Consider the following 17,422-nt stretch of genomic DNA (forward strand, 5'->3'; position numbering starts at 1 on the left):
ACTCCCTCTCAAAGAGAGGCAACTGTTAACACTTGATTTTTAGCCGACGCGTCATAAAGGTAAAAACTTAAGATTAGGGTTTCTGATCGCGACAGAACCCAATCCTCAACCAAAAAGAGTCATTTAACATTTGAATTAGGATTAACCATTCATTTTCTAGCTTTTTGCATTTCAATTTCAAAAAGTCAAAGAGTTTATTTTTGAGTTGACTTTTTGGCCAAACTTTGACTAAAAGTCAACCCAAAGTCAAATTTTGGTTTTTTGCATTAAAAAAAATGAGATCAACATCCTTTGTGTACGGCTGTCTCATCTCCGTGTTTGAAATTCGATTGCTTTTTCCCATTTGCTTGCCTCAAAATGACGTTGGACGTGATCACTAATGCGTCATTGGCTCCTGCATCCGAAGCCCTTTCTCAAATGGTGGAGTTCATTGTTGAAGTTGTAGTTGCTTCCAATGATGTTGTCGTTGAGAAGGAAAGTTTTAAGGTACTTTCTACTTACTTGGAAAGGATTGTCCCAGTACTTAAAGAATTGAGTCGTGTTTACACCAAAAAATGGCCAACTTGTTGACATGGTTCGTTTGTGCCAAAGATCATCAAGCGACACATGGCGGATACTTGAGATAACGTGGAAGCAAATATCATCAAGTTGCCAACATAAGAGACACATGTCAGAGACATGTGTCATGTGTATATATTTACACCCAAAAATGACCAATTTTTGGGTATTATTGACAAGACTGGTCACGACTTCATCTTGTCGATGACTTCGACGAAATTGTTGTTCTGCGCTAGTTCGGGAAAATGGTCATAACTTCTTTGAGACAGATCGGATTGACCTGATTCCAAAGCCAAAAGAACGAAGACTCATGGATCTACAACTTTTATGTTTTGAGTTTACTCAGAAATCAGTGTAGAAGCCATCGAGGTTAAAGGAAGTCGACGGTCGTGACTTCATCTTGTCGATACTTCGACGAAATTGCAGTTCTGCGCTAGTTCGGGAAAATGGTTATAACTTCTTCGAGACAGATCGGATTGACCTGATTCCAAAGCCAAAAGAACGAAGACTCATGGATCTACAACTTTTATGTTTTGAGTTTTCTCATAAAATCACTGTATACGCCATCGAGGTTAATGGAATTCGACGGTCGTGACTTCATCTTGTCGATACTTCGACGAAATTGCAGTTCTGCGCTAGTTTGGGAAAATGGTCATAACTTCTTCGAGACAGATCGGATTGACCTGATTCTAAAGCTAAAAGAACGAAGACTCATGGATCTACAACTTTTATGTTTCGAGTTTTCTCATAAAATCAGTGTAGAAGCCATCGAGGTTAAAGGAAGTCGACGGTCGTGACTTCATCTTGTCGATACTTCGACGAAATTGCAGTTCTGCGCTAGTTCGGGAAAATGGTCATAACTTCTTCGAGATAGATCGGATTGACCTGATTCCAAAGCCAAAAGAACGAAGACTCATGGATCTACAACTTTTATGTTTTGAGTTTACTCAGACAATCACTGTAGAGTTTTCGACATTAGGAGGAAGTCGACTGTTGTGACTGGTTAGAGATGCAAAAAGAAGAAGTAAACATCAACATAGTGGAGTCAAAGCAACCGCCAATGTAGTTGTTAGATGTATGCCCTAAAGTCATCATGTAATAGTTACATGTTAGGGATTTAAGTTGTATTTTCAATTTCATTATTTATTTAATGGCAATGACGTATTTATTCATTTTTCCAATTATTTAAATATATGAATGATTCCATAAGATCAGTTGTGACTGGACCTATTTTTAAGATGTTAAGAATATGTGTGACAGGTTCACAGTTAGACTGAATCTTTAAATTGTTCCCGGTCGATGGATCATTGAGTGGATATCAATAATCCTGTTGAGACCGGTGTGTTCTTAGCTTCACCAATAAGTATTGGATACTTAAGGGAATGACGAGTCACGAGTCATTGGATATTGCGATACCCGAGTTAGAACACAGGTGCTTGTATCAGACAAGTTCACTCAACGTAACATGCATAGAACGATTAGCAACATGGAAGCTTTTAGCGTGGTGAATGTCTACTTGTTCGTGCTCTGGTCTTGTGTAAATAATCGGCAAAAGTACACCACAAGTGCCATAACTTGTGTACGGCGATCACTTTGGTGCCATAACTTTTTTTCGGATCACTTTGGTGCCAACTTTTTTGAAAATCGATCACTTTAGTGCCAATGCTGACGTGGCTCGCCGAAAATCCGATGTGGCGCTGACACGGCTCGCCGGAGAGGTCCAGTTAGCATTAAAAACCAAAAACAACGCTGTTTAGCCCGCTGACGTGTATTTTTTTAAAATATTATATTATAATTAATTAATTAAAAAAAAAAAAAAGCCCTGCAGCAGCGGCGAGGGAGCCCTCGCCGCTGCTGCCGCCAAGCCACCACCGCCGGGAAGGGCCAGCGATGGTGGGCGCCGTGGTCGGCGAGGTCGCCGGCCCCGGCCGGGCCGACAACCCTCGCCGACCCCGGCGACCCTCGCCTCGCCCGGCGACCCTCGCCTCGCCCGGCGACCCTCGATTCGGCGAGGCGAAACCTCGCCGTCGCCTGGGTCGCGACGGCGAGGTCTCGCCTCGCCAGCGAAGGCGAGGCCGCGCCTCGCCATCGCGACCTAGGCGACGGCAAGGTCGGCCTCGCCTTCGCCGGGCGAGGCGGGACCTCACCGTCGCGACCCGGGCGATGGCGAGGTCCCACCTCGCCCAACGAGGCGAGGCCGCGCCTCGCCGTCGCCCGGGTCGCGACGGCGAGGCGCGGCCTCGCCCAGCGAAGGCGAGGCGGTTGCTCGCCGTCGCGACCCAGGCGACGGCGAGGTCTCGCCTCGCCGGATCCGGCCCTCGCCGGGAGAGGTGAGGATCGCCAGGCCCCGGCCAAGAGCCGGCGACCCTCGCCGACCACTGCGCCCACCACTGCCGGGCCTTCCCGGCGGTGGTGGCTTGGCGGCAGTAGCGGCGAGGGCTCCATCGCCACTGCTACAACACCTTTTTTGTTTTTTTTTTTGTTTTTTTGTTTAATTATTTTAATTATTATTATTTTTCTAAAAATTAAAAAATTCGAAAAAAAGCCACGTAATTTCCACCGTGTACAAGTCAGACCATTTTTTTTTAATATAAATGCCATGTCAGCTTTTTGGCCGGAATTTTGGCCGGAGTCACTAAAGTGATCAATTTTCCTCCGACTTGGCACCAAAGTGATCCGAAAAAAAATTATGGCACCAAAGTGATCGCCGTACACAAGTTATGGCACTTGTGGTGTACTTTTGCCGTAAATAATCCTTAGACCTGAGGTACAGTGTTGACTTGTATGTTGGATGGCTATGGTTCACAGGTGCGCATATTGCTGGTTCGTTGATCCGTCTCTATACTTGATGGCCATAGTTCATTCAAATACGAAGTTACACGTTTGCGCAAAATGGAATCTGTCTCCTTGTTAAATGCAAGGTACAATAATGATGTCCTATGCAATCTAATCTTGACACTGCATTGAAATCCTCGGCCGGGGTTGTAACCGAGAATGAACTGTTCATGTCTCATATAAAATGCATGTCAATTAGATTTGTGCATATGATCGAATTGATGACTTGGCAAATATTCCATGGTCTTTGTTCGATTGGGACATAGTAAGACAGAGGGATTGAATTACACTGTAGCCAAAGCTGACGGGTTCATTATGTTCTTAAAATATTCACATTGTCTGGGTAGCCATGACATATTGCTAGATGTCAATCATGGATTATAGGACCTAGAGGTTGATTGGGACAATCAATTCTCTTGGGAGTACTAACGTGTTAGTGCAAGTCCTACTACCAGCTCAGTGATGAACCTAGGAATGTCACACACCATAACCAATTTAGGATGACGTTGTACGGAAGATGCAATATTGCAAATATGTTTGCAATTATAGCAATCGATTAGTCAGATTGAGATTAAATTAAATGTGATTTAATTTAATTTTATTTCAGTCATGAGCGTGCGTGCGTATGATGCATACGCAAACCTAAAGTGGACACATGTTAATGTGCCATATGATATTGCACTCTTAATTTTATAAAATTAAATTAATTATAAGTGTACACGGTCAACAAATGTCGACCATGTGCAGCACAAGATCAGCTCCTTGCTGATCGTGTGTGTTTTAATTTTAAAAAAAAATGAAAATGATGATGATGGTGGTACATGCAAACGGTCAGCAGTTGACCGTGTGCATCACCCACGGTTGCTGACCGTGGGCATCATCCACGACGGTTGCTGATTGTGGGGTGAGTATCCATGCGATCAGTAACTGTTGCTGATCGCACAAATAGAATGGGATCAGCAACAGTTGCTACCGAGAAGAAAAGAGTGCAATATGTGTGCGTGAGAGTTAAAAAAAAAATAGTTTTTCTCTCTTTCGACGTCGTGACTGAAATATCAAGAGTATGGAGAATTGTCGCCACAAGATTGCTAGCACAATTTTATTGGTGATTATCCGCAAGTTCTTCCTTCCGTTCATTGTGCGATTGGTGGTGTGTCTGAACTAGAGGTCCGATGGTTGTGGGGCTCGAACTGAAGAACATCCGAACCGAAATCGTTTTGGGCACGTTACGAGAGGTAATCCGATTAACCCTCTATGGTCTTCCGATTTTTGATTGAAACGCACGAACAACACCTTTGGAGATACATGTATGGTTATATCTTTCCGCTGCGTTTATATTTAATTTTAACTATGCATGTTCCATAGAAAACCAACAGTAGTGGAGTAAAAAGAAAACCGTCAAGGTAGTGGATTCAACGTAACTGTTGGAAACCACTAAGGAGCATACATGCGTATTTTGAGAGAACAGTTACTTGGAATCATGATTATGAGGAAGTTATCACTTGTGGACAAGATCGTGAGACAGTTATCTTGAAAGCAGAATCATGACGTCACATGGACATGAAGACAAGATTTTCGGAATGGAAGAATATGGGCACAACTGTTGAAAACTGCTAAGGAGCAGTTACCACACGACCATTATAAATATCACCGGCCATCTACCGGAGAGAAGATGACCGATAGAAAATCAAACATGTTTTCTTTCAATTATCTTTACTTTCATGTACCGCACTTTATCTTTCCTTAGCTTTAGCTTTCCAATTCGCGTCGTCAATTAAATTCCGGCGTGTATCTCTATCCCGAGTGTTGCGTCGTCGATTAAATTCCGGCGTTACATCTTTGTGTACGTGTGCGGCTGTATCTTCAAGCTTTGTCGTCGATTAAATTCCGGCACGGTTTGTACATATAGTCCGGTTTGAAGTTCGGAGTAAAAGTTCGCCGTTTTTCCTTGTCTCCCTGGATATTTCCTGTCCGGAGTCGCCACGAAACCCGGTCTCCTCACATTAAAAATCGAAGAACGACTTTCAGTGAATTATATTTCGCCTCAGGAGCATTTTCTGGTGAAACATAATTTTGGCGTGCCCGGTGGGACCATTGTGGTTGATTTGAGGAGATACGATGCCAAGAGCAAGGAAACAAGTTGATCCCCATTATGCTGGTGGTAACAACTCATCACCACAACGTGAAAATGACAAAGTGGGATGTTCTTAGTCATCAACTGCACAACCGGTAGCAGAACAAGAGCAAGGTGAAGATGTTGACAACCCAAGACAAGACAACTCACTGATGAGCAGAGAATGCAATTACAGCTAGATCGTATGATGTTTGCTTCTATGAGGAGGATTCTCCACGAACACCAGAAGGAAACAATTAACCATATGATAAAATGCGTCATCGATGTGATAAAGCCCATAATTGTCAACACCTTCCAAGAGGTCATGCATGGGCTTGGAACATCAAGTGGTTCAATTGAAGTGCAGGCGAGTCTGGATAATCCTACTCAAGTGATCCATAGTCAAGATCCTCAACAGGTTGAGGTAATACTAGACCAAACGGTGCCACGCATGGAACATGACCCGGTAAATACGAGAGCCGTATATAGAAAACCATATCCAGAGTGGATGGACGCGGTACCATATCCAAGAGGTTTTGAAATTCCTGATTTCAACCTTTTTTTCTGGCGAAGATGATCAATCGACAGTGGAACATGTTAGTCGGTTCGATGCACAATGCGGTGATGCATCTCATGCTGATTGTTGGAAGTTAAGGCTATTTCCCTTGTCATTATCTAAGACAGCCTTCACGTGGTATACATTTTTATCGGCTATTTCTATACATTCATGGGAGCAAATGGAGACAAAATTCCATAGCCAGTTCTACAGGTTAGTTCCCAATGTGTCTATTGCTGATTTGGCTGATATTAAGCAGTATAATTATGAACCAGTCGAGCAGTTCATTTCTAGATTCAAGAGAGCTAGAAATAGATGTCTTACTTCACTCCCAGAGAAAGAATTTACAAATTTGGCTTTCAATGGATTGAGCTTCAATTTTAGACAAAAATTTGAAGGTCAAAATTTTGCCGATTTATTCCAATTGGCAACGAGAGTGTCTCAATATGAGCAATTACTTAAGGACGGAGATAGAGGGCCACATGAAGACTTTACTGACGACGTGTCTTTCGAGAAAAAAATATGAGCCATATGAGAATATGAAATTCGGCCAAAAATAAAATTTATATTTGCCGATGACAAGGGGGCATATGATGACTCTTGCTTACCTAATTTAAAAGAATCGAATGATTGATGAATCATTCCATTCTTTTAAAGGGGGCATATGTTTACACCAAAAAATGGCCAACTTGTTGACATGGTTCGTTTGTGCCAAAGATCATCAAGGGACACATGGCGGATACTTGAGGTAACGTGGAAGCAAATATCATCAAGTTGCCAACATAAGGGACACATGTCAGAGACATGTGTCATGTGTATATATTTACACCCAAAAATGACCAATTTTTGGGTATTATTGACAAGACTGGTCACGACTTCATCTTGTCGATGACTTCGACGAAATTGTTGTTCTGCGCTAGTTCGGGAAAATGGTCATAACTTCTTCGAGACAGATCGGATTGACCTGATTCCAAAGCCAAAAGAACGAAGACTCATGGATCTACAACTTTTATGTTTTGAGTTTTCTCAGAAAATCACTGTAGAAGCCATCGAGGTTAAAGGAAGTCGACGGTCGTGACTTCATCTTGTCGATACTTCGACGAAATTGCAGTTCTGCGCTAGTTCGGGAAAATGGTCATAACTTCTTCGAGACAGATCGGATTGACCTGATTCCAAAGCCAAAAGAACGAAGACTCATGGATCTATAACTTTTATGTTTTGAGTTTTCTCAGAAAATCAATGTATAATCCATCGAGGTTAAAGGAAGTCGACGGTCGCGACTTCATCTTGTCGATACTTCGACGAAATTGCAGTTCTGCGCTAATTCGGGAAAATGGTCATAACTTCTTCCAGACAGATCGGATTGACCTGATTTTAAAGCCAAAAGAACGAAGACTCATGGATCTACAACTTTTATGTTTTGAGTTTTCTCAGAAAATCAGTGTAGAAGCCATCGAGGTTAAAGGAAGTCGACGGTCGTGACTTCATCTTGTCGATACTTCGACGAAATTGCAGTTCTGCGCTAGTTGGGGAAAATGGTCATAACTTCTTCGAGACAGATCGGATTGACATGATTCCAAAGCCAAAAGAACGAAGACTCATGGATCTACAACTTTTATGTTTTGAGTTTTCTCAGAAAATCACTGTAGAGTTTTCGACATTAAGAGGAAGTCGACGGTTGTGACTGGTTGGAGATGCAGAAAGAAGAAGTAACCGTCAACATAGTGGAGTCAAATCAACCGCCAATGTAGTGGAGTAAAAAGAAAACCGTCAAGGTAGTGGATTCAACGTAACTGTTGGAAACCACTAAGGAGCATACATGCGTATTTTGAGAGAACAGTTACTTGGAACCATGATTATGAGAAAGTTATCACTTGTGGACAAGATCGTAAGACAGTTATCTTGAAAGCAGAATCATGACGTCACATGGACATGAAGACAAGATTTTCGGAATGGAAGAACATGGGCACAACTGTTGAAAACTGCTAAGGAACAGTTACCACACGACCATTATAAATATCACCGGCCATCTACCGGAGAGAAGACGACCGACAAAAAATCAAACAACATGTTATCTTTTAATTATCTTTACTTTCATGTACCGCACTTTATCTTTCCTTAGCTTTAGCTTTTCGATTCGTGTCGTCGATTAAATTCTGGCGTGTATCTCTATCCCGAGTGTTGCATCGTCGATTAAATTCCGGGTTACATCTTTGTGTACGTGTGCGGCTGTATTTTCAAGCTTTGTCATCGATTAAATTCCGGCACGGTTTGTACATATAGTCCGGTTCGAAGTTCGGAGTAAAAGTTCGCCGTTTTTCCTTGTCTCCCTGGATATTTCCTGTCCGGAGTCGCCACGAAACCCGGTCTCCTCACATTAAGAATCGAAGAACGACTTTCGGTGAATTATATTTCGCCACGGGAGCATTTTCTGGTGAAACAAGTCGGAAAGAAATCAGTAATTCTCGAAGCTTGCACGCTGCTATCGAGATTCTTAATAGAGAAGTCAGCAACGCCAAGCGACTTACGAGGGAGTGCAGCAAAAGGAGCAAAGTGTATCTTCTAATGAGCTGCCGCAAAATTGTGAAAAGCTTGGAGAACAGCATAAGAGAGGTCAGTAGAGGATTAAGCCTCCTCCCGTTGGCATCCATGGATCTCTCTTCTAATATAAGTAAGGACATCAAGATTCTATGTGACAACATGGAGAAGGCGGAGCTTCGGGCTGCTTCAGCTGAGGAAGAGATTCTAGAGAAAATTGAATCTGGAATACAGGATAGGACCGTCGACAGATCCTACGCAAATAATTTGCTGGTTCGTATTGCGGAGGTGGTTGGTGTATCTACTATGAAGACGTCCCTGAGGAGAGAATTTGATGAGTTCAAGAGTGAGATTGAAAATGCCCAGCTGCGGAAGGATCAGGCAGAAGCGATACAGATGGAGCAGATAATTTCTTTGTTAGAAAGGGCAGATGCTGCTTCATCTCCTAAGGAGAGGGAGATAAAATACTTCACCAAGCGGAAGTCTTTGGGAACTCAACCACTGGAACCTCTCCAGTCATTTTACTGCTCAATCACTCGAGATGTCATGGTGGACCCTGTGGAGACATCATCTGGACATACTTTTGAGCGAAGTGCGATAGAAAAATGGTTTGCAGAAGGGAATAACATGTGTCCTCTCACAATGACTCCTTTAGATGCATCAATTTTACGGCCAAATAAAACTCTGCGACAATCTATCGAAGAATGGAAGGACAGAAACAACATGATTACGATTGCTTCCATAAAAAAGAAGCTTGAGTCAGATGATGAAGAAGTGTTTTGTTGCCTGGAGCAGCTACAGGATCTCTGTGAACAAAGAGCTGTGCATCGAGAGTGGGTAATAATGGAGGACTACATACCCATATTGATCGAACTTCTGTGTTCAAGAGGTCGAGAAATTCGAGAAATTAAAAGTCGTGTTCTCGTTATCCTCTGCTTAGTGGCAAGGGATACTGATCATGCTAAGGTACATAAGTCATGTTTTTCTGTATATGGTTAATTGCATGGAGGTGGGAGAAGAAGAGTTCCTCTTTCTAATGCTTTAAAGTCTAGAGCACACGTGGGTGCTTACAGGCTGTTGCAATGGCATTGTTCCGATTCCCAGCAACATACTACTGCTACACTTCAGTTTCTCGCATTTATGAAGCTAGATATGCTGTTTGTATTCGAAAGTTACTGTCCTTGCTGTTCAATTTCATCAATTTTTAATTAATTCTATCAAGTGAAAAATTCTTTAAAATTTGACTTTGTTGTCAATGAACCAACTAATTGCTCACTACAAATAAGAAACTAAATGATACTTAAAGCTCCACTTGTATCCTAGTTTGGTCTATATTAGCTAGATTATTGTGTCCTCCAAGAGAAGGCAGTTTGCCACCCTCCTCATTTATAAGAGTTACCTCCAAACCAAACATGAGACAGTAATCTTATGGTGGTTTAGTTACTGCAAATTTTCCTTTATATGTTATAGCAAGGGGAGCACCTCTACTGCAGAAACTGTTGCAGAGAATTAGCAGTCTAGCATATCTAGCATATGTAAATGAACGAGTTAACCCTATTATGTTTGCATGGTCTGGATACGTGTTAGGTGATTATTTTCTAGCTACAGCTAATGCTAACATCAATCATATTTGCATATGATGGTTTATGATATAGGAAAGAATTGCGAGTGTCGGCAACGCAATTGAAAGTGATTGTTGGTTCTCTTGGATGCCGTGAGATGAAGTTAGCTGTAAGATTATTGCTAGAATTATCGAAATATAGTTCTATAAGAGATCGCCTGGGGAAGGTTCAATGATGCATACTTCTTTTGGTGACCATGTCAAGGGGTGATGATATTCAAGCTGCAAAAGATGCAGAAGAGCTACTGGATAATCTGTCCTTTTCAGATCAGAATGTTGTGCAGATGGCAAAGGCAAATTACTTCAAGTATTTACTGCAGCGTCTTTCTTCCGGTGATTTCCTCAATTCTGACTGCGTAAATTAAGGTCTTTATGTTAGCATAAGTGATTCTGGGCCCTCTACAAGTCTAAAATATCACTAAAGAAGCAGTTAGCTGTTCTTTTTCATTCCTGGTTAACACAACATCATTTATCTGAACTTGGTTGTATGAAACTAGGATGAGCTTATTTGTAGACAAAAAAATCCTGATCTTGCATATGAATGGACGTTTATTTCAGTGAGCCTGATAGGGGCTTCTGAAGCGGGAATCCTTTTTCTGTAGATTTTGTTCTTTTATCTCATTCAAAAGTTCCGACCCCTCTTCTTAGTACAACAAGGCGGAATTTGTTTCAGTTGAATCTAATTCAAACAGTTCACCTGGCATCACTGCTGGTGTTGTCTTTGAGGGTTATACTTACAGTCTAATCCATTCCAGTGATCTTGGGAGTATATTTTATTGTGGGTTATGAAAATCATTTATGGTGGAAGCTTGCACTACAAGAATAAAGTGTGTAATTGCTAATTGAAAACAACTTAGGGAACATACAATTGTTTTTATTGATGTGCATCAACACTCTGGAAGCAAGTCAACACTGCTCATTTAATTTTTTTTTAATCAAATGTGTAAATCGGGTTTGATTGAGCAGTACTGCAAGGTTAATTTGGTAACACAGCTTATGATAGAATGTAAATGCAGGACCGGAGGATGTCAAAATGACCATTGCAACAGCTTTGGCAGAAATGGAGTTGACCGACCACAACAAGGCATCCCTTTATGAGGGTGGAGTGTTGGATCCCCTCCTTCACTTGATTGAACATGTTGACATTCAGGTGAAAGAAGTGGCTATCAAGGCTCTCTACACCCTCTCGACTTTACCAAAAAATGGGCTCCAGATGATAGTAGATGGAGCAGTCGGCCCCTTACTCGATGTTCTCTTTAATCACAGCTCATCATCCTTGAGCTTGCGTGAAACTTTGGCTGCCACAATCATGCAACTTGCTATATCAACCTTGTCTCAAGAGGCAGATCAGACACAGAGCTTGTTGTTGGAATCGGAAGATATTTTCAAGCTCTTTTCATTGACTATATTCTCTGGCCTGAACGTACAAGAGTGCATTCTTCGAACTTTTCATGCCTGTGTCGATCCCCTTGTGGTACTAATGTCAGGACCAGATTGAGGCAGGTAACATCCTCTGATCTTTGCGATCTCATTCTTCTGTTCCTTTGCAGCAATAATAAGCATAACTGCCTTGTTTGCAGTGAGGTACTTTCATTATGAGTTTCACATATCTTGAGGTCAGTTGTTTTGGATGGTGAGGTTTGTTTTAGTAAGGTGTATCATGTTAAATATGCAATTATCAACAATTCAAAGACAGTCTTTCCAAAATTTCACGAAAGCTTCTACATTGAAAGGAAAAAGGTCAAAATCCTCTGTAAAGGCTTTTGCATGGTTGCAACTTGCAAAATTTACGACCTACCTAGTAACTTGTGACAAGAAAGAACTGATATAGTTCAATGTCTAGATACTAATGCTCCCACCTTTGGAGGAACTGCATGGTCGATATTTACCTAGCAAATCATGGTTTTTTATGCTGATCCAACAGTGGAGAAACTGTCGCATGCAAACTTTGTTATCTGAGCGATACTTATGTTTTTCTATCTTTAGTCAAAATTACACGATATTTAATGTTGATCTCACTCTTGCTGCATTTTCTCTCTACATCTACTTGTAATACTGGTGATCTACTCCACATGCAGTGCTCTGTTTTTCAAGCATTGGTTCAGTTATGTGAGCTTGATAGGCTAAACGTCCGAGCAAATGCTGTAAAGCTTCTCTATTTTTTGGTTGATGAAAGTGATGAGGCAATCATCACAGAGCATGTGGGAGAAAGGTGTGTCGAGACGTTGCTTAAGATCATCAGAACTTCTAATGATGATGAGGAGGTTGCTTCTGCAGTTGGGATAATCGCCAAGCTACCACAGGAGCCTCAATTCACTGAATTGCTTCAGGATAAAGGAGCTTTCCCCGCTATTCTCAACTTACTGCAGATCTCTAGGCAGAACAATTCTCAAAAGAGTAAATTAGTGGAAAACGCTGTCAGAGCTATTTGTCGTTTCACTGTACCTACTAACCAGGAAATGCAAAAGAGGGCAGCTAAAGAGGGGCTTATTCCATTGCTGGTGCAGTTGTTAAAATTTGGAACTAGTTTGACGAAAAGGCGTGCCTCCTTGTGTCTTGCTCAGTTCTCAGGCAGCTCATCTCAATTGAGCAGGGCAATACCGAAACGTAGAGGATTCTTGTGCTTCTCAGCTCCTATGGAATCTGGTTGCTCAATTCATGGGGGAATCTGTTCAGTGGAATCATCATTTTGCCTCATCGAAGCTAATGCTGTGGAACCTCTTGTGGGGGTCCTCGATGAGGCAGATCTCGAAGCCTGTGAGGCTTCTTTAGATGCATTATTGACATTAATTGAGGGCCAAAAACTGCAAAGTGGCAGTAAGGTTCTTGTGGAAGCAAATGTGATTCCTCCAATGATAAAGTTTCTTGTTTCCTCTTCCTCTAGTTTGCAGGAGAAATCATTAGAGGAGTTGGAAAGGATTTTCCGGTTGCCAGAACTCAAACTGAGGTATGGACCATTGGCACAAATGCCGCTAGTTGACTTGACACAGCGCGGAAGCAGCAGAATGAAATCTTTAGCTGCCAAAATACTTGCTCACTTAAACGTGCTTCCTGATCAGTCTTCTTATTTTTAAATGACTTGAGTCTCGGCTGTTTCAAGTGCATAGCTGCTTTCACGAGCCATCAAATTGATGACTGAGAGTGGACGTAATCCTTTTTTTTGGTGAAGTCTAAGATGACCGGCAGCATAATCTTGAATGTTTTGCTCAAGAGGATGTATATATATATATGGTCATGAATTTCAGCGATTATTGTGATCTTCAAGAAGCACTGCCATTTGGATGTGAAGTCCTAGGTGCGATTGGAGCTCTCAGTATTCAATCTGTTTGAAGTTGCAAAGTGTTACTGGCTGAAGTGGAACTGCTGTGCTAAACCCTGTACCAATTATCTTGAGAGTAGTTAGATTGTAAGGAAACAAAACCAGCGGATCACTAATTGGTAAGTTAGCCAGAAATCAGTCAGACATATAGAATAGATTAATTCTTTGTTGTATAGAATTCTTTTCTTGACAATTGCAGCGCGCTTTGGTCAATGCTTAAATTCTTTGATGGGGCACGACTTTTAACTTGTGTGGCAAATATTAGACAGGTTGTGCTTGTCTGTGAGAAGTTTGACGGATGTGAAAGCCTGTATTAGCAAGTTATTGTCACCAAGCTGTTTATAAGGTGACCGATGCAGGCCCTGTCGTAGCCGAGCTTGAAGTCAGAACTACGATCAGTTGTCCGATGCGATGTCCGAGCTGGCACAGCATGGCTTATGACAGGAGGAGTCAAAACTGATTGTGCGACAGATAGGAAGAAAGTCCTTTCATGGTAAATATAATTGCCATCATTTCATGGTCATATGGGTATGCTTAATTTGTATAATAAAGATTATTGTGTTGTATCATTTCAAGATCGTCGACGTTGTGATTGGCAAAATGGAGTTGGCAGCTGTAGATTTGCTTTGAAATGGTTGGCAGCTGTAGATTTGCTTTCATGGATTTTGAGAAAGTATTTTCAAACTAATCCAAATCAGTTCCACTTGGACACTCAGGCTGCGAATGATAACCATTCTGTTTCAGAAATCAATTTCTGGCCAGAAATTGATTTTTCTATTTCTGTTTCTGGAGGAGTTTCTAAGCTAAAAAATATGTTTGATAACGACACAAAATTTCTGTTTCAGAAACAGAAATTTGTTTGATAATGGCACAAAATTTCTCCTTCTCATGTGGCCGGCGGCGGGCGGCGGACAATCGCTTCATTTCATTTAGAAATAGAATAAAAAAATTAGAAAATTTGGAAAATTCCTAAAAATCTAAAAAAAATTCAGAAAATCCATAAAATTTTCCAGAAAATAAAAAAAAGTCAGATTTCGGGAATATAGGAAATTTGTTCATTTTTTCCAAAAAAAATCAAAAATTTCAAAACTTCATAGAATGGCTTAGAATACCTGTGGCCACCCACTTTGAGTGAAATTTAAATTTTTTGATGTGCCCAAAAAAAATCAAAAAATAAAAAATTTCAAAACTTCACAGAATGGCTTAGAATACCTGTGGCCACCCACTTTGAGTAAAATTTAAATTTTTTTAATTTTTTTATTTTTTTGGCACCTAAAAAATTTAAATTTCACTCAAAATGGGTGGCCACATGTATTCTAAGTCATTCTGTGAAGTTTTGAATTTTTTGGTTTTTTTTTTTGGCACCTCAAAAAATTTAAATTTTACGCAAAGTGGGTGGCCACAGGTATTCTAAGCCATTCTGTGAAGTTTTGAAATTTTTGATTTTTAAATTTTTTTGGGCATCTCAAAATTTAAATTTCACTCAAAGTGGGTGGCCACAGATATTCTAAGTCATTCTGTGAAGTTTTGAAATTTTTGATTTTTGGATTTTTTTTGGGCACCTCAAAAAATTTAAATTTCACACAAAGTGGGTGGCCACATATATTCTAAGTCATTCAGTAAAGTTTTGAAATTTTTGATTTTTTTGATTTTTTTGGCACCTCAAAAATTTAAATTTCACTCAAAGTGATTGGCACAAGTATTATAAGCCATTCTGTGAAGTTTTGAAATTTTTTTATTTTTTTTGGAGAAAATGAACAAATTTCCTATTTTCCCGAAATCTGACTTTTTTTTTTATTTTCTAGAAATTTTTATGAATTTTTTTGGAATTTTTCAATTTTTAAGGATTTTTTGGAATTTTTTTTTTGGCGGCAGCCGGCGGCGGGAGGCGGCTGGCGGCCGATGGTGGCAGGAGGTGGCCGGTGGTCGGTAGCTGGCGGTGGTGGGAGGCAGCCGGTGGCAATAGTGAGCGACGACGGGGGTGGCCGGCTAGTAGCGAAGACGAGCGATGAGAAAAATTTATATTTCTCATTTCTGTTCCAGAAATAGAGAAGTTAAAAATTTTAGCTTCTGATTTCTCTTTCAAATCTATTTCTGGAACAAAAATTTGTTCCATAAATAGGATTTAAAATTGTGTTACCAAACGGATTTCTGTTCCAAACCTATTTCTGGAACAGAAATAGAGAAACAAAATGGTTACCATGCGCAGCCTCAGCTTTTGCACATTCGATTGTCCAAATCATGATTACAACCCACTTGGTGAGGATCGAGACGCATGCAATGATGCGATCAAAAATGAAATGAAGTGAAGAGCCTTAGGCTGCGCATGGAATGCATTCCGGAATAAAAATTTTGTTCCGGAATGCATTCCCGAACAGAATGGTGTTTGTTAAAAAATTTCCGGAATGCATTCTGGAGCGATTTTTGCATTCTGGAATAAAAATGCGTTTGTTAAAAATACTTGATTCCGAATGCATTCTTGATTCCGAATGCATTCTTTATTCGGAATGAGTTTTTGGCAAGAAAAAGAGAAGCTACTTTTTGTAGCTTCTTGATTCCGGAAGGGAAAATTTCATTTTGGTACCCAAAGTGGAAGCGTTTTCTCAATTTGGTACCCAAAGTAGACACGGTATCAAGTTAGAGCCTGAAGTGCCCAATTAGTCTCAAATAAGGACCCGAAGTGCCCAAAAAGTCTCAAATAGGGGCTTGGGTCGCCGGCCAGAGCGCCAAAAGTGCCTTGGGCCGGCAAGAATGTACTTGTCCGGACATAACAAGTAATTTTAATTAATTTTTCCTTTCTCTTTTTTTTTTCCTTTTCTTTTTTTTTTTTCCTTCTCTTCCTCCGCCGGCCATAGCCGAGGCCGACGGAGGTCACCCGCCTCAGGCGGAGGCGGCCCTCGCCGGCGTCGGGCGAGGGCCACCCTCGCCTGGGCTGGGCGAGGTCAGCCTCGCCAGTTGCCGGCGAGGTCGAGCCTCGCCAGATCTAGCGAGGGCTCGGCCCCACCGGTCACTGGCGAGGTTCGGCCTCGCCGTTGCAGGCGAGACCGACCTCGCCGTTGCTGGGCAAGGTCAGCCTCCCCCGACGCCGGCGAGGTCGAGCCTCGCCGGCGTTAGGGGAGGCTGACCGCGCCCAGAACGGGCGAGGTCGAGCCTCGCCGATCTGGCGAGGGCTTGGCCCCGCCGGTCGCTGGCGAGGCTCGGCCTCGCCGTTGCAGGCGAGACCGACCTCGCCGTTGCTGGTCGAGGTCAGCCTCGCCAGATCTGGCGAGGGCTCGACCTCGCCGACGTCGGGCGTGGCCGGCCTCGCCAGCGACCGGCGTGGCCGAGCCCTCGCTAGATCTGGGGAGGCTCGACCTCGCTGGCAACTGGCAAGGCTGACTTTGCCTAGCCCAGGCGAGGGTGGCCCTTGCCTGACGCCGGCGAGGGCCGCCTCCGCTGGTCCCGACTATGGCCGGCGGAGGAAGAGAAGGAACAAAAAACAAGAAAAGGAAAAGGAAAAAAAAAACAGAAAAGGAAAAACAGAAAGGAAAAAAATAATTAAAGTGCGTTCGATGCCGGAACAAGACATTCTTGCCGACCAAGCAGTAATTTTGTCGGCCGCGACCCAGGCCCTTATTTGAGATTTTGGGCACTTCGGTCCTTATTTGAGACTAATTGGCACTTCGTGCCCTTATTTGACACCTGTCCACTTTGTGTACCAAATCGGAAAACGCTTCCACTTTGGGTACCAAAATGGAATTTTCCCATTCCGGAATGCATTCTCCCTATTTTTTCACAATTTTTTTCGAAAATGCATAAAAATTGAAAAATTCTAGAAAAATTCATAAAAATTTCAGAAAATAAAAAAGTCGATTTCGGGAAAATATGAAATTTGGTGAATTT

The 17,422-nt window shown here is 41.9% G+C and overlaps 1 pseudogene; it reads left to right on the forward strand.

Moving 5' to 3' along the window:
• Positions 1-264: 264 nt before the first annotated feature.
• LOC115665751 (U-box domain-containing protein 43-like) lies at positions 265-13,777 on the forward strand (annotated as a pseudogene).
• Positions 13,778-17,422: the final 3,645 nt, after the last annotated feature.

Source organism: Syzygium oleosum, unplaced genomic scaffold, assembly GCF_021117445.2.
Source record: "Syzygium oleosum isolate NSW1041296 unplaced genomic scaffold, Sole_v2.1 Sole_v2.24, whole genome shotgun sequence".
In the NCBI taxonomy this organism is placed as follows: domain Eukaryota; kingdom Viridiplantae; phylum Streptophyta; class Magnoliopsida; order Myrtales; family Myrtaceae; genus Syzygium; species Syzygium oleosum.